We start from the raw sequence: 23,059 nt of genomic DNA on the forward strand, positions 1-23,059 counted from the left end.
GGTCGTGATCCCAGAGTCCTGGGATCAAGCCCCATATCAGGTTCCCTGCTCAGCAGAGAGCCTGCTTCTCCCTCTCCCTCTGCTGCTCCTCCTGCTTGTGCATTCACTCACTTGCTGTCAAATAAATAAATAAAATATTTTTTAAAAAATAAAGAGCGCACTTAAGACCCCAGCTCTTCATGAGCTAGTCAACATTCACAAAATTAACTTGTTTTGCTTTTTCTACTATAAAGCAGAACATCTGAGTTCAATAAGATGTAATAAGGATTTCAAAATTCGGACCACCTCCTCCATATATGGCCTGGAAACATCTCCTGTCTGTCCTGTCCAAACCCCTGTTTTTTAGCTTTAGATCTTGATAGAAGAGATTAGCTGCAATCTGCCCTACCACTTAAAAATATGAGTCTACCTTGTACAATAACTATCTTTGAAAAAGTACTAACTGCAAATTAAAAACTGAAAGTTAATTATATTTACAGGATCAGTTGCTTGGAGTCTCTTTTAAATGGAATATCCTCTTTATCTGTTTTAGTTGATTGAATATTTACAGTGTAAAGATGGTACACTTGTAGAAATCCCAATGGCAAGAAGTGCTTTTTCAAGTTCATTATTTTTAGTAATCTCTACACCCAATGTGGAGCTCTAACTCACAACCATGGCATCCAGAGTCCCATGCTCTTCTGACTCAGCCAGTCAGGAGCCGCAAGAAGGGCTGCTTTTGTTTTTAAATTGTCTGAACTTCAGTTGTACTCAATATCACTCATCCCTTTTGCCATTCAACAATATTAATCAAGTTCCTAGAAGGTTACCTCTGCTCCAGAAAATATCTGCTCTGCAAGACTTGTAGTCTACAGGAGGTGTAGATATGAATAAGCTACTGGGAATGTCACATTAAAATGCCCAAGAAAATCTGAATTTCAGATAAGGAACTGCAAAATTTTTAGAAGTAGGTCATCAAAGTTGCACAGGAAAAACTTATACTGAAAAATTATTTGTTTAACTGAAATTCAAATTTCACTGAGCATCTTGTAATTTTATTAGATAAATCTAGCAACCCTAAAGCCCAAAGATAAGCATGTCATTACACATTGGGGGAGAAAAGTGCCAGGGACTGTGGGAGCACATAATAGGGAGTTATCCTAGTTTGGGAGTGAGGATGGAAACACTAAGGGGTCTCTCTTAAGTATCATGCACTGTGCATAATGCTATATTGTTTGCTAAATCCATGGTTATAAACAGAAAACTGGCACCATGAATCTGCTATAGAAATTTTCACTTGGATTCACATTAGCTGAATGTAAAATAATGTTAGAGATTATCCAAACCAATTATTTCACTCCTTTTATTCTATGTGTCATTGTTCTTATTCCTAGAATCTGAGTCTCATTATTATTGCCTGAATTGCTTTATTATATATAGTAAAAGCTCTTGAGTCAACACTTTTCAATCATCTCCCTGATCCAAAGCAAGAATTAAAAGCCTCTGAGGCATGGCAACATCTCTAAAACAAGTGTGATTTGTTTCTTCCTAAAGTAAATTTACTCGTTGTATATCTAATTTTCATCAGTGATATTAACTTCAGAGTTCAGCATTAATCTCTAGACATTTATACTCTTTGAGACTTACAGAAATCTGCATTTGTTCTGACTTCCTAAAGGAGTTAGAATAAACTAACCATGTACAGTATAGAGAATATTTTCATATTCCTTAGGAATTGACAAACATAAGGGCATAATTTGTACTTTTTAATATCCATAATCTTCAATAGCTAAGAAATCATTGAATTTCTTTGCAAAGAAGAGATAGAGATACAAAAGTAGCATCCTTGAAAAAAGATTTGTGTGATTCAAAAGCTCTTTAGAAGGCCTTCTGAATCAAATTCTAACTCAGAAGACTATGTTGACAATGTAATTATCTTTCCTTTACCAGCCATTTAGCTATTTTCTCCCTCTACTAACATTTCTTGAACTTTTAGCTTTCAAACTCAAATCGGGTAGGCATATTTTAATAATCATTCAATACTTAACTATGAAATTCAGACACGTATTTCACCTGAGTCCCAGTTGGTGATTTAATTAAGGCAAAACTCTTTAGGTAACTAAAATTTTTAAAATACCTGTGCGTATATATAGATGAACAAGAAATTCCTTTTGCCAAAAGAGACCTTTACTAACAGATGCCAGTAAACTCTTCATGGAAACAGAAGAAACATCTGTTCACTAAGATGTTCCCAGGAAAGTCATCTTTAACGAGCCTAGTGCGAGGGCGGAGCATGGTTTTCAACTTAACCATTTGCCAAATTATACTGTTTCACTGTTTTTAGCCTCTTTGTGACTAATATTTAGTGTAATAAAATAATAGCACTTTTTCCTGTCCTAAGATAGGTGACAGCAGCTGTTAATCAAAGTGATTTGCAAACCACAAGTCCCAGATTTAGTAAATGCTCAGCAAGTCTCATCTGCAAACCTGTTTGATTACTAATAAATGCAAGTTGGCATAGAACGGGACTCTCCCCTCCCACCATTCACCTAACGCTGTTATATTAAGCTCCTTGGCTGGGTCACACCAAACTTATTATAAACATCTCATACTGGAACAATTCCTGAAATAGCATAGTCACAATATGCTTCTGAAAACTCACTGTGCTCTTCTGTTTCAGTTCTTAGTATATGAAGTCTTGTTTTCTTCTCAGAGACTAGGAGAAGACCTGAAATCTATCCACAAGAATTCAGGAGCTCCCATGCTCTTGGGGTCTATAAAACCACACTTTCCACTAACATGCATGTCAAATGACTAAGGCTGGAAATGACAATTCAGGACCCTAGGTATCCAAAAGCCCCTTTGAAAACAATTCTAGGATTTGCCTGTGCTGAAAGCAACATCTCTGGGGAATCCTAGCTTTATCACCACAAGCATATAGAGTTGGCGGCTGGGAGTGAGGAGAAGATTGAGGCTACCCCGTGGATGGTTTTTACCTGTTTAAAACAGGACTTTATTGACCTTAGATGACTACAGGCCAGCATCCACCAAAGTTTAGCTACTTAGTTTGGGGAAAACTCACCACTTTATTTTCAGTTTACCAGCACTCCAAGGACCATCTTCTGAAAACAGACCCAAGAGCCGAGGCTCACAGGATCAGGTGATTGGGTGGAGTTAACTTCCACAGGGGCCCTAAGGAGCAAGCAGAGAGATTACCACTAGAGAAGAAGGAAGCCAGTGATCAGCTGCACCTGCCTCATTGGTCTGTGCCAAGATCTTAAGAGGGAGAGGGGGAGGAAAGATGGAGGAGGAGGGAGGACCACTACTTTGGCCATATCTATGCCATTTTTGTGTGCTCCCCACCATGGTAATAGCAACAAAATAAACATCATCCAGAATATAATCCGGATGGAGGAAATGTCACATTTTAACTTAAGTGTAATAGGTTTCTGTTGGACCAAGTGCTGTATGGTTTCTAAAAACACTGATGATATTAATCATTCCCTCTCTTATGGGACCATATCTGGTTTGGGAGACACAGGGTATCGAATACACAAAGTGCACTAATTAAGCCAAGAAGTACACGAACAGTACATCAAACTCCGTGGGAGGTCAGGACAGGGAGAGGTCAGTGTGAGTTGACAAGTGTTTTTGAAGTGAGACATAAACGGAGCTTTAAATAATACACTATTTGGGGAAGATACGGGCTTGGTCTAATCTGTGAGGTGGGGAGATTAAGCCTATTGCTTGGCAGCACTGGATAAACGGAACCTCGAGGTAGGTAAGAAGATACAGAATAGTGAAAAAAAAAATGTTAAGTCTACAGAGGTGATATACAGGCAGATTCAGACCTGAATGGCATTTTTTTTTTTTTGTGATGCCATTTCCCATCTGAGAAAATAATATTGGGGGGATACAGACTTTTTTTTAACGTCTTTTTTTTAGATTTTATTTATTTATTCATGATAGAGAGAGAGACACACACACACAGGCAGAGGGAGAAGCAGGCTCTATGCCAGGAGCCCAATGTGGGACTCGATCCCGGGACCCCAGGATCACTCCCTGGGCCAAAGGCAGGCGCTGAACCGCTGAGCCACCCAGGGATCCCCAATACAGACTTTTTGAAAGATTTTATTTCACAGAGAGACAGAGCTGAGAGGGGCAGGAGGAGAGGGAGAAGCAGGCTCTCCGCTGAGCAGGGAGCCCCAGGAGGGGCTGGATTCCAGGACTGAGATATCATGACCTGAGCTGAAGGCAGAGGCTTAACTGACTGAGCTGCCCAGGTATGGGGACACACACACACATCTTAAAAATAAAACAAAAAAACAAACCAGCATCAGGATTCCAAACATACAACATGAAACATGTAAGTGGAACATTTTGTTCTCAAACTAGCAGTTTTGCTTACTGCCCCCTGGGCTTCTCTAGTCAGACCACTTCATCCCTAATCACATGCTTCACAGACTTCAGCACTGGTGATTTCCTACTTCTCTTCTATTTTCTCTCTTCCTCACTTAGCCTTGGGTGCTCTGAAAATCTATTTTTGGAATATCTAGGTTTCTATATATGCTCCTATTCCTGTGTGTCATTTCTGTCCCCAAATGAGAGGGAGGAGAAGTATGGTAGTTGAGAGTTGGAGCTCTGGATTCAAATAGACTGAAGTCAGATCCCAACTCTGCCCAATTAGTTTTGTGACCTCCGACAAATTACTTAACTCTGTGTTTCAGTTTCTTTATCGGCAAAACCAATATTATGAATGACCTCTCGGGTTTGCTGCCAGGATTAAATGAGATAACACACGTATGAAGCGTTTTCTGAAACTCTCATTTATTCACTTTTACAGCACAAAATAGTGCCCAGAAAGAAATAACCAATTAACCCATTCCTCTCATTGACTTGCTCTGTTTAATTTACCATGAAGTGAACTATTATAACATCTACGCTTATGATCTTCTTATCAATTCACAGATACCGAAACCAGCAACACCCAGAGAGATTTCCCTCCTAGTCATAAAGGAAGCCAGCGGTGGAGCCAAAAATAATATTAAAATTCTGAATCCACTAGACCATATCACCTGTCTGGCAAATTGTACTCTTACTTCCTGCTCCACATGAGTGCATTACACTTGATGTTTCACAAAGTAGTGAAAGGAATAGCCTGAACAATAAATTCCAATGGATGTGTAAGGAATTAAATAAACATATTATTCCATTATTTATTTATTGTTTGCCTCATATGATTCTGACAGAATGTGCTCATGTGGTGCTTTGCCCCTGGGCAGCACAAGCTGGTGATCCCTGTACCTGCCCCAAGGCAGCCAGAAATGTGCAGTTGCCACCAAAACAGCTTCTCCCACCCCAAACACATGCTTTGTTAACACAAAAGAGGATATTAAGGGTTATAATATGGATTAGGCAAACAACAACAATAAAAAAACCAAGATGAACAAACCAACAAATAAAAAACCAAGATGAGGCTTTGAGTTTTTGGATATACTATAGATAGAGTTGATAACAGCATGGTGGTAGACTTGCCAAGTCATTTCCCCTTAAAGGCATGTTGACCAAGCAGGGCCCCTGACATTGCCAGACATGAAAGTAACTGTCTGTTTTGTATCAGAGAACCACTGAGGGATACTGCAAGGAAATAAAATCTTAGTAGGTGAGAAAGGGGAAAAAAAAAAAAATATATATATATATATATTTTTTTTTTTCACATAACGCATATCCCTTTCTAACTCAATCTTTAATGTTGCTAAACATTAGCCAGTAGCTAGGTCTCTGAGATTAACTCACATTGACCCAAGGGACTTACTTTATCAAACCAAGAGTAGATTGGAGGGGATAGGAGGAAGAAGGAAGGAAAGAAAACCAGATAGTGGAATCATCCTTCAGCAGAGTCAAACATAACATGCATTTCATTTTTCAAAGCCTGCTCTATGTAAAATGCATGATTTCTTATAATGTACTCTACTGTGCCCTTGTATTCTAGGTGTCATCATCTTTACATTTCTTTTAATAGAACTTTAAATAAAATCTGTGTCCTCAGGAAGCCAATTTTCTTTTTTTTTTCTTTAATTTAGGAAACCAATTTTCATAGAGATACTATCCCAGAAAGAAAAGGATTGGAAAGTAAGTAATCTATGGATTCCATTATGAAGTGAACATTTTATTTTGTTTTGCTTAAATTTTATTTATTCATGAGAGACACAGAGAGAGACAGAGGAAGAAGGCTCCCTTCAGGGAGCCTGATGTGGGACTTGATCCCAGGACCCCAGGATTGCACCCTGAGCTATAGGCAAATGCTCAACTACTGAGCTACACAAGCGCCCCTGAAGCGAACATTTCAAAAGGAAATTTGGCAATTCCTTTTCAGAGGACAGTGGAAGTAAAGCAAGGCCCTGAAGATAGTACCAAGATATATATTCGCTGAGTGAAAATCATCTGTTGCCCTTCCTTCCAGATCTACCCAGAAGTAAAGCAGGAGTGACAGTCCTCACTGCGCTCTATACCTCTGCCTTCCCTTGGCACTGGATGGGGATGGTAATGGCTTCCTAAAGCCATCATGCCAACACCAGGGGGTGCTCTCTTCTTCTTACTGTTTCTCTTCACCCTGCCCACACCTTCATGAATGAGATTCTTTCCAGCCTCCCCTTTAAAAAAAAAAAGAAAAGTGTCATCTGTTTCCTAAGGGACCCTGGCAGATATACACTAAGAGATCATTTTAGCTGTCATGTAAATGTCCATAGCCCAAAGTGGTTGTCACCCTAATTACACAAAGGGCATAATACCTTTCTCTTTTTTCCTTAAGATTTTTATCTATTTATTTGAGTGTGCAAGAGCTCAGGGGAGGGGCAGACTCTCTGCTGCGAGGGGAGCCAGACACAGGGCGATCCCAGGACCCTGAGATCACGACCTGAGCTAAAGGCAGACGCTTAATTGACTGAACCACCCAGGTGCCCTTATAATACCTCTCTTAAAATATTTTGGTTTTGTTTTTAAACTCTATGTAGCTTCTTCTTTTGGTTGCATACATACTGCTAATTCAAAGAAGGAGATTTGACTAAAAGGAAAAAAAAACTTCACAAAACTTCTTTTGAAAATTGTAATAGCTATTGCCAAATCAGTTTCCATAGAGATTATATCAATTTATGGTCCCACCAACAATCTGTGAGCCTGCTTTGTTCCCCACACCCTCATCACACACAATGTGTTGATCTTTGCCAATCTGATAGGTGAAATATGGCATCATGCCATTTTAATTTGCATTTCTCTCCTTATGAATACGGTTTCATGTGTTAAGAGCCATTTGTATTTCTATGTTCTATTTGTTTGTATTCTTTGGCCATTTTTCAATAGGGGCTTGATTTTATCAATTTACAAAAGCTCTTTATATATTAAATTTATTTTTAAATATGCATTAGCAATTCATTTGTAAATTGTCATTTCTATTTTTTGTTTGTGCTATTTTTTGCCATGCAGAATTATTTAAAAAATTACAGTCAAATTTCAACCTTCTCTGTGTGAATTCTGAGTTTGTGCTAGCCTTAGGAAGGTCTTCCTAACTTCAAAATCACACACACACACAAAAATTCCCATTTTTTTCTAATACTTTTATCATTGAATACATTTAGAATTTATTTTGGTATATAGAGAAATAGGACTTTACCTTCATTCCTTTTCAAATGGCTACCCAATTTTTCTAGGAATTTAACCTACAGATATATTGGCACATATTTACAAATGTAAATATAAAAATATATTTATTATAGTATTGTTTGGAATGGCAAAATATTGAAAATAATCTTTTTATCCTTCAAAAGGATACTGGCTACATAAATCACCATTTGTTCACACATTAGAATAAAATACAGATGTTTAAAAGAAAGAACTTTTATAAGTACTAATATGGAACCCCAAAATTATGTGGTCAAGTTATAAATCGATCCTAATATAAAGAACAGTACTTACATCATTTCTGATTAAAAATATATAGTATAAACACAAAGCGAAACATACACACACATAAATACAGAATAAACTAGAGACAATGATAACCTTGGGAAGAAAACTGGCAGTTTAAGAAGTAGGGTAGAAGAGAGATTTAATTATTTCTGTATATTTTTGTACCGTATCTATGGGCAATATCATCATTTTAAATAAATACAAAAAGAAAAAGAAATAGATTTTTTAAATTTAAGTCATTATTTTTGGGTACCTGACCCATTACCATATAATGTAGATATGTAATTTGTAAGGTATTGTCATTTACCGTGTTGAAATCTGACGATTTTTAAAATCAGCAACTCTTTTTAAACATGTATAGGAAAATGTAGATCCGTAGCACCCTCTGCTGGTAGTGAGTTGAAATTCAAGATCCAGAAATCATTAATAAACCTACCTAAAATTTCTCTTGAGCTCTATTTTGTGATTATTATCGAGTGCTCAAATAGTATATCATAAGAATGATAATATTTTATATCAAAATTTTTAAAAGTCATTGTGAGAATTTGATAAAGTTAAAAAATCACACATTTCTGTAGTAGTCCATAATTCTAATGTTTTAAGTGTTGCCTAAGTACAGAACTCCACTTTGTATGTGGGAATATTGAGAATAAAATTATAACTATTTTTAACAATAGTTATCACCAATTTGTATAAAAATGAGCATGATTGTGTATGTTTGTCTTGTCATTCTGTATATATTCCTCATGTTCTCAGCATTATAGTTAATTCATTTGACAAATATTGAGGACTTTGTGTGTGTCAGGCATGTCCTAGTGCTGGGGACACACAGTGAACCAAACAGACAAACTTCTCGCTCTCATAGAGGCTACTTCCTACCAAAGGAGACATAAAATTAACATAACTGACAAAAATATACAGTATGTCACAGTCTGACAAATTCCGAAGGAAGAAAAAAAAGGGAATGTGAAGAGTAAGTTTGGAGAAAGGCTTGCAATTTTTGATAGTGAGCCAAGGAAAAGCTCCCCAGAAGGTTAATTTGAATAAAGACCTGAAGGAAGTGAAGGAGCTAGTCAGAGGAAATGCATCCAGGCAGAAGAGCAAGTGCAAAAGTCCTGAGGTATAAATTTGCCTGGCATGTTTGAGAAATAGCAAGGAGGCCAGTGTGGCTAGAGTGAAAAGAATAGGAAGAAATAATAGGAAATGTGTCAGAGCACTAATAAAAGAGACAGATTATGTAGAGACTTAGGGTTATAGAAGGAATTTACTCTGAGATGGGAAGCCATTAGAAGGACTTAAGGAGATGAGATATGTCCTCTGAACAAATGTGTACACTGTTTGGGTCAAGGATAAAAGAGCGAGATTAATTAGATGTTTGTAGCAAGAATCTGGGAGAAGAAATGACAATAAGAAATCATAGGTAGGCTCAACTTTCCAAGATGGCATAGGAGTAGGAGACTTTAGTTTTATCTGCTCCCAGGAATTCAGCTAGCTATCAATTCATTCTGAACACCTGTGAACTCAACCAGAGATTGAGGAAAAGAATTGCTACAATTCTACAAATAGAAAAGTGACCACTTTCTGCAAGGTAGGAGGTACATAGCTGTGACTCTGAGGTAATACATAGGAAGATAAAGCATGGGAGGAGGGAGCCTCTGGCAGCTGGCATCAGAAAAGTGATACAGCAGCAGAGCTCAAAATTGGAACTTTTAGAAGTCTGCTGCAGGGAGGGACATCCCCGCCTGAAAGGTGCTCAGGCAGCGAAGTGAGGGAGGAATCCCCAGTAGGACAGTGTGATCTCAGGATCCCCGGGGTCACAGGAAGACCAGGGGTGCCTGAATGCAGCAGAGTTCCTAGGCATCAGAGCAGGAAACCGGCTGGAATCTGCGAACCCAGGAGTGGGCTCCCAGCTCAAGGTTGCCACAAACTGTGAACCAGGGCATGATTGGGCAACCTGTCTTCAAGCACAAGCCCAGCAAGTGGCAGAACAGAGTGAGGCCCCCATCCCCTGGGAGGAGCGGTGTGGGAGTGTGCCACAAGAGTCTACAGGGTTTGGAGATCTGCAATGAGGTCATGTGTCTAAAACAGAAACAGTCACAGGCTGGGTGAGCATTAAGTGCAGACAGAAACCAGGGAGACAGGAGTGATTGATGCTTTTCCTTGAGGGCACACTGAGGAGTGGGGACCCGAGCATTCAGTTCTGGGGCTGAAAATTGGGAAGCTGCCATTTTCACTCTCATCTTCTAAAATGATGTGGAAAGCCTTCAGGGAACAAAAGCCACATAGAGCAATCCCAAGTAACTTACATTGAGCCCGGCCTCCTGGCAAGGGCAGTCCAGTTCTGTCCAGGTACAGACACCTGAAAATTAGCACCACTGGGCCCCTTCCCCAAATCAGCAAGAACATCTGGCTAAGACTGAATTTACCAAACATACAGAACTGCAAAATGCCAGTGTTAGGGAAATAGTAGATAGAATTCATGTTTTTTTTTCTCATGATCCTCTAATCTTTTAATTTTAATTTTTTCTCTTTCCTTTTCAACCAATTTCTTATTTATTAACTCTTTTTTAAGGTATTTGTTAAATGTTCATGTTTACAGTTATATTCCATCCTTTCATTGTATTTAATTTTATTTCTGTGTGTATGTATATGTAAGTTTTTCTTTCTTTACAATTTTGTGATGTAGTTTCTTCTAACAAACAGACAAAAATATACCCAGGATATAGTATATTGCTCTGTTCTGTTCACCAGTCTGTTTATATTCTTTCTTTTTCTTTTAATTTTCATTTTTACAGTTACAGTCTATGCTTTCATTGTATTTAATTTCATTTTTGTACATATATAAGCTTTTTTTCAACTTTGGGATCTAGTTTTCTAACAATAGGCTAAAATACAAACAGAATCCAGTGTATTGCTCTGTTGTGTTAACCTGTCTGATTATATTATCCTTTTTAAAAAAAATGTTTTGTTTTGTTTTATTTTTTTGGTTTCTGAATTTTTTAGTGTATATTTCTCTCGGGCCATTATAGCCATTTTAGTATTTTGTTCTCTCATTCATCTATTCTTCTCTGGACAGGATGACAAGATGGAAAAACTCATCTCAAAAAAGAGAACAAGAGGCAGTACTGAATGCCAGAGACATAATCAGCATGGACATAAGTAAGATGTCAGAACTGGAGTTCAGAATAACAATTATAAAAATACTAGCTGGGCTCAAGAAAAGCATAGAAGACACTAGATAATCCCTTTCTGGAGAAATAAAAGAACTAAAATCAAATCAAGTCAAAATCAAAAAGGCTATTAATGAGATGCAGTAAAAAAATAAAAGCTCTAACTGCTAGGATAAAGGAGACAGAAGAAAGAATTAGTGATATAAAAGACAAAATGATGAAGAATTAAGAAGCTGAGCAAAAGAGAGAGAAACAGCTACTGGATCATGAGGGGAAAGTTTGAGAGATAAGTGATACCATAAAGTGAAACAATATTAGAATAATTAGGATCCCAGAAGAGGAAAGAGAGAAAGGGGGAGGCAGAAAACATACTTGGACAAATTATAGAAGAGAACTTCCCTAATCTAAGGAAGGAAACAAGCATCCAAGCTCAGGAAGCACAGAGAACCCCCTTCAAAATCGATAAAAATAGATCAACACCCTGACATATAATAGTGAGGCTTGCAAATTTCAGAGACAAAGAGAAATTTCTGAAAGCACCTTAGGACAAGAGATCTGTAACCTATAAGGGTAGAAACATTAGACTGGCAGCAGACCTATCCACATTATATACTCAGGGTACTAAATGAGAAAAATATGCAGCCCAAAATACTTTATCCAGCAAGGCTGTCATTCAAAATAGAAGAAGAAAAAAAAAAATAAAAAAACAAAAAAAAAAACAAAATAGAAGAAGAAATAAAGAGTTTCCAGGATAAACAGAAACTAAAAGAATTTGTGATCACCAAACCAGCCCTACAAAAAATATCACAGGGGATCCTTTAAGTGAAGAGAGAGCCCAAAAGTAACATAAACCAGAAAGGAACAGAGACAATATACAGAAACAGTAACTTCACAGGTAATACAATGGCACTAAATTCATATCTTTCAGTAGTTACTCTGAATATAAATAAGCTATATGTCTCAACCAAAAGACACAGGGTATCAGATTGGATAAAAAAGCAAGACCCATTGATATGCTGTCTGCAAGAGACTCATTTTAGACCCAAAGACACCTCCATATTGAAAGTGAGGGGGTGGAGAACCATTTATCATGCTAATGAACATCAAAAGAAAGGCTGAGGTAGCAATCCTTATATCAGACAAATTTAAACCAAAAGATTGTAATAAGAGATGAGAAAGGACACTATGTCATAATTAAAGGGTCTCTCCAATATGGAACTTCTTATGTATATGTATGCCCTTAACATGGGAACAGTCAATTATATAAAACCAATTAAGGGGCAGCCCCAGTGGCTCAGCAGTTTAGCGCCACCTTCAGCCCAGAGCATGATCCTGGAGACCCCGGGATCAAGTCCCACATCAGGCTCCCTGCATGGAACCTGCTTCTCCCTCTGCCTGTGTCTCTGCCTTTCTCTCTGTATGTGTCTCTCATGAATAAATAAATAAAATCTTAAAAAAAAATAAAAACCAATTAATAACAAAGTTAAAGAAACACATTGATAATAATACAATAATAGTGGGGGCTTTAATACCCCACTCACTGCAATGGACAGATCATCTAAGCAGAAGATCAACAAGGAAACAAGGTTTTTGAATAACACACTCAGCCATATGGACTTCATTGATATACTCAGAGTGTTCCATCCTACAGCAACAGAATACACATTCTTCCCTAGTGCGTATGGAACATTCTCCAGAATAGATCACATACTGGGTCATAAATAAGGTCTGAACTGGTACCAAAGGACTGAGATCATTCCTTGCATATTTTCAGACCACAATACTTTGAAGCTTGAACTCGATCACAAGAAGAAATTTGGAAAGAACTCAAATACACAGAGGTTAAAGAGTATCCTACTAAAGAATAAACGGGTCAACCAGGAAATTAAAGAAAAAATTTTAAAAGTCATGGAAACAAATGAAAATGAAAACACAACTGTTCAAAACCTTTGGGATGCAGCAAAGGCAGTCCTAAAAGGAAAGTACATAGCAATACAAGCCTTTCTCAAGAAACAAGAAAGATCTCAAATACACAACCTAATGTTACACCTAAAGGAGCTAGAGAAAGAATAATAAATAATGCCTAAATCTGGCAGGACAAAAAAATTAATATAGAGTAGAAATCAATGAAATAGAAACCAAGAGAACAGTAGAACAGATCAATGAAACCAGGTGCTGGTTCTTTGAAAGAATTAATGATTGATAAACCCCTGGCCAGACTTATCAAAAAGAAAAGAGAAATAAATAAATAAATACATAAACCATGAATGAAAGAGGAAAGATCACAACTAACACCAAAGAAAAACAATTATAAGAACATATTATGAGCAACTATATGCCAACAAATTAGACAATCTAGAAGAAATGCATGCATTCCTAGAGATGTATGAACTACCAAAACTGAAACAGGAAGAAACAGAAAACCTGAACAGACCCATAACCAGCAAGGAAATTGAAGCAGTAATCAAAAATCTCCCAACAAATTAGAGTCCAGGGCCAGATGGCTTCCCAGGGGAATTCTACTAAACATTTAAAGAAGAATAAATACCTATTCTTCTGAAGCTATTTCAAAAAATAGAAATGGAAAGAAAATTTCTAAACTCTTTCTATGAGACTAGCATGACCTTGATTCAAAGGACCCCACCAAAAAGGAAAATTACAAACCTATATCCCGATGAACATGGATGCAAAAATTCTCACCAAGATACTAGCCAATGGAATCCAATAGTACATTAAAAAGATTATTCACCATGACCAAGTGGGATTTATTCCTGGGCTGCATAGTAGTTCAACATCCACAAATCACTCAATATGATACACTGCATTAATAAAAGACAGGACAAGAACCCTGTGATCCTCTCAATAGATGCAGAAAAAGCACTTGACAAAGTACAGCATCCTTTCTTGATTAAAATTCATCACAGTGTAGGGATAGAGGGAACATACCTCAATATCATAAAAGCCATCTATGAAAAGCCCACAGTGAATATCATTCTCAACAGGGAAAAACTAAGAGCTTTTCCCCTAAGGTCAGAAACACAGCAGGGATGTCCACTCTCACCACTGTTGTTCAACATAGTACTAGAAGTCCTAGCCTCAGCCATCAGACAATAAAAAGAAATAAAAAGCATCTGAATCAGCAAAGAAGAAGTCAAATTATCACTCTTTGCAGATGACATGATACTCCATGTAAAACCCCAAAAGACTCTACCCCAAGATTGTTAGAACTCATACAGGAATTCAGGAAGGAGGCAGGATATAAAATCAATACACAGATATCAGTTGATTTCAATACACTAACAATGAGGCTGAAGGAAGAAATTAAGGAGTTGACACCATTTACAATTGCACCAAAACCCATTAGATACCTAGGAATAAAGCTAACCATAGAGGTAAAGGATCTATACTAAGAAAGTATAGAACACTCATGAAAGAAATTGAGGAAGACACAAAGAAATGGAAAAGCATTCCACATTCCATGCTCATGGATTGGAAGAACAAATATTGCTAAAATGTCTTTGCTACCTGGAGCAATCTATACATTCAACGCAATCTCTTTCAAAATATCATCAACTTTTTTCACAGAGTTGGAACAAATAATCCTAAAACTTGTACAGAACTGGAAAAAGATCCTGAATAGCCAAAGGAATGTTGAAAAAGAAAACCAAAGCTAGTGGCATCACAATTCCAGACTCCAAGTTCTATTACACAGTTGTAATCATCAAGACCGCACGTTAGTGGCACAAAAATAGACACACAGATCAATGAGACAAAATAGACAACCCAGAAATGGACCCTCAACTCTATAGTCAACTGATCTTTGACATAGCAGGAAAGAATATCCAATGGAGAAAAGACAGTCTCTAACAAATGTTGTTGGGAAAATTGGACAGCCACATACAGAAAAATGAAACTGACCATTTTCTTACACCATACACAAAAATAGACACAAAATGGATGAAAAACCTAAGTGTGAGACAGGAATCCATCAAAATCCTGGAGGAGAACACAAGCAGCAACCTCTGTGATCTCATACCCAGCAACTTCTAGCTGGACATATCCCCAAAGGCAAGGGAAACAAAGGCAAAAATGAATTCTTTGGATTTCATCAAGATAAAAAGCTTTCACACAGCAAAGGAAACAGTCGACAAAACCGAAAGACAACTGACAGGATGGGAGAAGATATTGGCAAACGTCTAATCAGAAAAAGGGTTGATATCCAAAATCTATAAAGAACTTATCAAACTCAACACCCAAAGAACAAATAACCCAATCAAGAAATAGGCAAAAGATATAAACAGACATTTCTCCAAGGAAGACATACAAATGGCCAACAGACACATTAAAAGATGTTCAACATCACTCAGCATCAGGGAAATACAAATCAAAACCACAATGAGATACCACCTCACACTGGTCAGAATGGTGAAAATTAACAAGTCAGGAAATGACAGATGTTGCCAAGGATGTGTAGAAAGGGGAACCCTCTTACACTGTTGGTGAGAATGCAAGCTGGTGCAGGCACTCTGGAAAACAGTATGGTGTTTCCTCGAAAAGTTGAAAATAGAGCTACTTTACAACCCAGCAATTGCACTATTAGGGATTTATCCCAAAGATACAAATGTGATCCAAAGGGGCACCTGCACCCCAGTGTTTATAGCAGCAATGGCGACAATAGCCAAACTATGGAAAGAGCCCAGATATCCACTGACAGATGAATCGATAAAGAAGATGTGGTATACGTACAATGGAATACTACTTAGCCGTTAAAAAAAATGAAATCTTGCCATTTGCAAAGATGTAGATAGAACTAGATGGAATTATGCTAAGCAAAATAAGTCAATCAGAGAAAGATAATCATACTATGATCTCACTGATAGGTGGCATTTAAGAAACAAAACAGAGGATCATGGGGAAAGAAGGGAAAAATAAAACAAGATGAAAACAGAGAGGGGGATGAACCATAAGAAACTCTTAATCATAGGAAATAAAATGAGGGTTGCTGGAGGGGAGGGGGCCAAGGGATGGGGTAACTGTGTGGTAGACTTTAAGGAGTGCACATGATGCAATGAGCTTTGGGTGTTATACAAGATCAATGAATCACTGAACTCTACCTCTGAAACTAATAATACACTATAAGTTATTTAATTGAATTTAAATTTAAAAAAACAAAAATAAAAACCCCAAATTGTTGAATAAGTAATCTGTGGGGAAAAAAAGTAGATGGATGGATAGATGGATAGAGAGAGAGAGACAAAGAGAGAGTTATGCACTGCTAAAAGAGATAGGATATGCTGGCAGACCCAGACCTACTGTGGGGTACAAGAGTATCAGAAGAGTCAAGAATGACCTCAAGATTTTAGACTAAGCCACTGGAGGACTGTAGCTGTCATTAACTGAGATGGTTAAGAGGGAAGAAGGAACCTTAGAAGCTCAGTTTCAGAATGTGGAGTTGGAGATGTTACTAAACATTCAACTGGGGGTTGTGAGATAAGCGGTGGATGTATGGTCCTGATTCTGGGGAGTGGTTCAGCTTGGAGGTATAAATCTGGGAGTCCTCAGCATAAACGTGGCATGCATGGAGAGCTGCAGGACCTGTTGAGAGCAGCCAGGCAGTGAAGGTAAGTAGAAAAGAGAAGCCCAAGGCCTGAGCCTCACCGCATGTCAACTTTTAATAGCCTGGGTAATGAGCTTAGGTGGAACCAACAAAAGTGAAAAGGAGCACCAGCAAGGTAGAAGGCAGAGGATGGAAAATCCAGTGAGTGTGGTGTTCTGGAAGCCAAGTAGGGAATGGGCTTCAGGGAAGAGAAATGACTAGGAAATGATCTTGGATTAGCACTAAGGAAGAAAGATACTGATGACTTGAGAGAAATGTCATTATAATGTGTTCCAAAGTAAATGACAGGAGAGAAATTAGAACATCTGAGTATGGACACTGCTTCTTAAGCATTCGCTGTGATGTCTATGCAATCTCATACCTAGAGTTAATGACATGGTACTGTGCACTTAAAAATACAGGGACTCTCCTTGCCTGCGCCTGCCCCAGCCAGCATTCTGGTAAGATGCACAGTGCACAGAGGCCAAAAGGGGGGCTAGGGTCAAAGCACTGGGGGCCAGGCTGAGTCTGGGGCTGCTGCTTCTGGCACTGTTCCCACCCATGCAGATTTATTCAAACCAAACAACTGTTGTACACTCTCATGGAACCCTTCTTCCAGAATACCTCAACTGCCCGAAATCCAGCTAATGCCACCACCAGGGCAACTGGAGGTGCTCTGCAGTCAACAGCCAGTCTCTCCATGATCTCTTTCTCCCTTCTACATCTCCCTTCTACATATTTTAAGAGAAAAATAATGTCTGTGCTTCCCCATCTTCAAAACCCAATCCAAATGGCATCTAGACATTCATTGTGATGAGGAAAAAAACAAGTCTTCATTGAATCTGCTAATTCCAAAACTTATTTTGTTGACACAGGAAATATTGAAGGTCCCAAATTTGATTGGTTTGAAGACCATGTGAAGGGTCTATTGTCTATGATGATGAATGTCTATTAAACCTACTGGAGTTTCAAGGTGAAGAAACAACATCCAAGATTAAGAGATGATTTCTTTAAATGTGGCTTAAGAAGTATGGACATGTTTGGGGATCCCTGGGTAGCTCAGTGGTTTGGTGCCTGCCTTCGGCTCAGGGCATGATCCTTGAGTCCTGGGATCGAGTCCCACGTCAGGCTCCCTGCATAGAGCCTGCTTCTCCCTCTGCCTGTGTCTCTGCCTCTCTCTGTGTGTCTCTCATGAATGAATAAAATCTTAAAAAAAAAAAAGTATGGACATGTAAAATTCTACCTCGAAAATGAGAATAGATTTTTATCTTACTGAGATACAAAGGATGGGATTTGAACAGATTCAGTTTTCATTTGGTTCATTAAATCTTTAAGGCCATGAAACGGGTTAACAAAAAGCTTCCATGATTCTACTTATACGTACATTAGAAGGAACTTCCAAGTGTTACTATAAATCCTCAATGCATTGTTTCAGCAGTCCTAACTTAATACATACGTATTCCAGATAAAGTTTCACACTGTTAAGCTATCACTGCTTTTTGGGAACTGAACTCTTTCCTCTGAGACTTTGGATTTGACACTGCATTTGATTTTTTATATAGTAACTGACATGTGCCAGGGCAATGATGGATTGGAATCTACCCCAGACTAAAGTATAATGAGTACATTTTGCTTATATACTTATCACTTATTCCTATTCAACAAGAGTGCCAGATTCATTTAGCTGAACTGATTCCAAAAAGTTGAAGTACATTGACCTCAAGTAATTTCAAAATGCTTTTTATTTCTGCATGTGCTGAATACTTTTTACAATTTAAAAAATGATCTGTTGTGAAGGTAAATTTGACAAATCTTGAAATTAAAAAGGCAAAATATGTGCAAGAGCCAAAATTGTAAATCAAGTATTCGGGAAGTAAAGACTGGAAGCTTACTTACATTAAATTCAGAAAAACTTTTATGCTCTTTCTGTAAATACTTTTTTTTAAAACTCTAAATCAGAATAGGCACATTTGGAACGCTTTCTGCTAGTCAATATTTTCAGAGAACCAGGTCCTAAGTCTAAAGGGGGTTTAATTCTGGAAAGTAAATCTTTTCACAACTGCCTTGATGCACAGAAAGCTTTTAAAAATAGGCAGTCTAAGAACTTTTGTTTGCATAGTCACACAGTGATGCTTAGATGTTCCAATATCTAATATAGCCACAGTAGATAACCAAAGTCATTTTTTCCATCTTTAGGAATCTATACTGAAATAACCATATCTAACAGATGTCAAGCTACTGTGTGTATGAATGAACATTCTGTTTTGTTTCACACCTGAATGCTGTATATCTATTTTGGATCCTATATCATGTTTGTGTATTTATATTTTGATTCATAGTAACTCTTCACGTTATAGAATTGATTTGCATTGAACACAAACTGTAAATAAAAAGAAATGTCTGATCACACACACACAAAAAAAAGCCAGAAAAGAAAAGAAAAAGAAAGGAAGAAAAGGGACATAAGGAAACTTTTGGAAGTAAAATATATGTTTATTATCTGATTATGGTGATGGTATCATAGTTATTTTCATATGTCCAAGCTCATCAAATTGTATACATTAAATATGTGAAGTGTTTGCATATTCACTATACATCATAAAATGGCAAAAAAAAAAAAAAAGGAAAAGAAAAAAGGGAGTTTGCTGTGAGAGGAAGAAAAGAAATAACATCAGCAAGAGAAGTGGAGTCAAGGGAGTTTAGGGTTTTGCTGGTTTTTTTTTTTTTTTTTTTTTTTTTTTTTTACAAGGGAGAGATTTAACAGCATATTTGCAGATTTATGGGAATGATCCAAATCAGAGGGGGAAAAATGAGGCTGCAGAAGAGGGAGATGGGAATGGTAGACCCATCTCTGAGCATGTATTCGGAGGTGAGGCCTAGGTCCTGTGGGCTCAGGCTTAGCTAGCCTCAGAGGCACCCCATCCACAGGCCAAGGGAAGGCACCACGAATGGGTATAGAACAAATAGAGAGGTGTGGGGAAAGATGGTCAATGTTCTCTCCTGATTGCTTCCATTATCCCAGCAAAGTCAAAAAAGGAGGGAGTGTTGGAAGTTTGAGGAGAAAGGAGAAAATATAAAATAACCTAGGAGAGAACTCGAAAATGTGCATTAGGGAAGCACAGTGTGATTGCTGGACAGCATGAGACTGCATGAAGATCTGTGGTCCCCAATTTCATGTGAGATGGGCTAGCATGGTTGTGTGCTGTTTAGTTGCATGAATGCTGGCATAGAAAAAGTGGAGTAAAAATCAAAAAACCAAAAGAAAGAAAGAGAAAAAAGAAGAAAGAAAGAAAGGAAAGAAAGAAAGAAAGAAAGAAAGAAAGAAAGAAGAAAGAAGGAAGGAAGAGAGGTCTGGGTGGCTCAGTGGTTGAGCATCTGCCTTCGGCTCAGGGCATGATCCCAGGGTCCAGGGATTGAGTCCTGCATCAGGCTCCCCATGAGGAGCCTGCTTCTCCTATGTCTCTGCCTCTCTCTGTGTGTCTTTCATGAATAAATAAATAAAATCTTAAGAAAAAAAATAGGTGGAGCTTTGGAGTTAACTAGGATTGTGATTTATCTAACAAATGCCACTTGAGGTGTGAGAAAGAGCAGAGTTGCGAGTGTATATAAACCAGTGACTCAACAGTGGACATGGGATTTATCCACATAAGGAGAAAACACAGGACCTAAGAATGGGCACGAGGGACAGTGCAGCAGGAGTAGGATCCTGGGTAGAAGATCCAGGTTGGGTCACAGAATGAAGAAGCCAGAATACTGGAAAGAGTGAGCTAGAAAGTTAGAAGTTGACACTCAAAGAGTACAGAATTCAAATCTGAGATATGACAGGGCCGCAGTGATTGATAATGACAAGGTCACAGGCAAGGCCATGGCTGTGGGAGGCTGTGGTAGAGTGCTCTAGTAACTAGGTAAGCCCAAAGTGTATTTTCATTTTCCAAGAGGAGGACTCCGCTGGCCTCTAGTGACTGAGCTATTTGACTTAGGTGCTCTGTGTATATATCTGCCTTGAGTATACTTCCAAAAAAAAAAAAACAAAAACAAAAAACTCCTTGAGTGGTTCATGTTTCCAAATTATACACTAAAAAACCAAAGAGAACACACACAAGTACTTTTTAAATGGAAGAAGTATTTCATTTCTCCCAAATGTGCAATCATAAATACTTTTACTAGAAGCCTATTTAGTTTGCAAGGCGAACATGTTTTTATTTTTCCTGCCTGCCAGGTAAGAATTAGTGTTGGGGTTGTGTTACATAAATATTGCATTCGCTTTCTTGTTTTTATGTTACACAAAATGGAGTCACTTATTCACCATGACTTTCCCCCCATAAAACTGCTCACAAAGTAATCAGCTCACAGAGTCAAGTAATAAATCAAATACTCGATGTAAAGCCTTCACATTCTCCACATACCTAAATCAACAGACTTGGCTTTGATATGTTATGGAAAAATAAAGTTTCTCAGACAAGACCTTCTTCTGAAAATCAGTAAGCAGGTGTGAAACTGCTACAAAGATACAATGATCCCATATATCAGCACCGAATAGATCTTAAGAGGGAGACATCAGTACCTATATCTTTATTAAATGTCTTTCTTCTGTTTGTTTGCCCATGGTCTACAATATCTTGCTGGGACAAAACTGGGCTAAATTTCCTGACACTCAATATGGCTTTTTTTTCTGCAGCAATAACCACCGGGTCTGAGGATTTATTCTTTTCACCAATTGTGTCAGAAAGTGCCACAGAACAACCACAGGATTTCTTAGCATTCTCTACAGGGACGAGATGTACCTGAAGTATGTCTGAGGCTCTGCAGAGACCCCCAGGTGCCTGCTCCTTGACCTTATCCCAAATGCCAAATACAGGTGCACAGATGGCACTGTGTAAAGAGAAGGGGGGAAAAAAGCATAATAACCTGTGACCTTCACTGTGAAAAATCACAGTAAGAGGGGATCCCTGGGTAACTCAGTGGTTTAGTGCCACCTTCATTCAGCCCAGGGCGTGATCCTGGAGACCCGGGATGGAGTCCCACCTTGAGCTCCCTGCATGGAGCCTGCTTTTCCCTCTGCCTGTGTCTCTGCCTCTCTCTCTCTCTCTCTCTCTCTCTGTGTCTCTCATGAATAAATAAATAAAATCTTTAAAAAAAATCACAGTAAGATATTTTGTTTTTATCTTGGAGGAAGCCTCTTTGGGTCAATCTGTTGATGAATTTATTTCTTCTGAATTAATCAATTGGGATGGAAATGTTAATTTATTTAAACAAACAGCACCATAAGAAATACTGGTGACCAGATCTATCATATCTGTTACTTGGGGTTTCTTTTCTTGAAACATGTCCTTCTGCCAAAATAGGCTGATGTCCTCAGTCTGCTAGTTGCTTATAGTGGGAATGGGGTGGGTAATTTCATTCCTGTAGATTATACTTAAGAAAGTCAAATTTAGCCTTTCATGGGCATTTTCAACTTCTCAGCCTTCTCATGTTGCCTCCACCCTGCCCATCAGGGCCTTCTGACTGAACCTAGCCCATTCTTCCTGCTATCATTCACCACAAGACCAGCAGTGCAGCCCAGCAGTGAAGAGTATGGACCCAATCCTTAGATTGCCTGGGGCCTTCTCGAAACTCTGCCTCTTGAACAAGTAGTTTAACCTCTCTCTGGCAGTTTCCTTATCTATAAAAGGTCAATAACAACCATATCAAAGTGAGGAGTATAGGAATTGCTATATGCAAAATGCATAGAACACTCCCTAGCACTAGCAGGCATTCTGAGTCTTAGCTATCTTATTACCAAAAATATATCAGACATGGAGTAGTTTTCCTTAACTTTTTTTTTTAAGATTTTATTTATTTATTCATGAGAGACAAAAAGAAAAAGGCAGAGACACCTTTTTCCCTGGTGGGGAGCCCGATGCGGGACTCCATCCCAGGACCCCGGGATCAGGACCTGAGCTGAAGGCAGATGCTCAACCACTGAACCATCCAGATATCCCTTTCTTAGCTTTTCTATGTCTTAAACATTATTATCAATTATCTATAACTAGGAAGCAAATCACTCAGGATTTAGATGCCCAGATCAATAAGCATTTATTACCTCACAGTTTCCATGAGTCAAAATCTGGGACTGTTTAGACAGTTAGTTCTACTTCCAAGACCACTACTAGCATGATTATTGGCAGGCCTCAATCCCTCTCCACATGGGCCTCTCAAAGGGGTTGCCTCACAGCTTGGCAGTTGGCGTCCCCCACGGTGAGCAATCCAAGGGAAAAAGCAGAATCTCACACACACACACACACATATACTGAGAGAAAGAGAGAGAGAGAGAGAGGCCAAAAATAGCATCAGCCTTTTAAACCTGATT

This window comes from Canis aureus, chromosome 25, assembly GCF_053574225.1.
Source record: "Canis aureus isolate CA01 chromosome 25, VMU_Caureus_v.1.0, whole genome shotgun sequence".
Classification (NCBI taxonomy): Eukaryota; Metazoa; Chordata; class Mammalia; order Carnivora; family Canidae; genus Canis; species Canis aureus.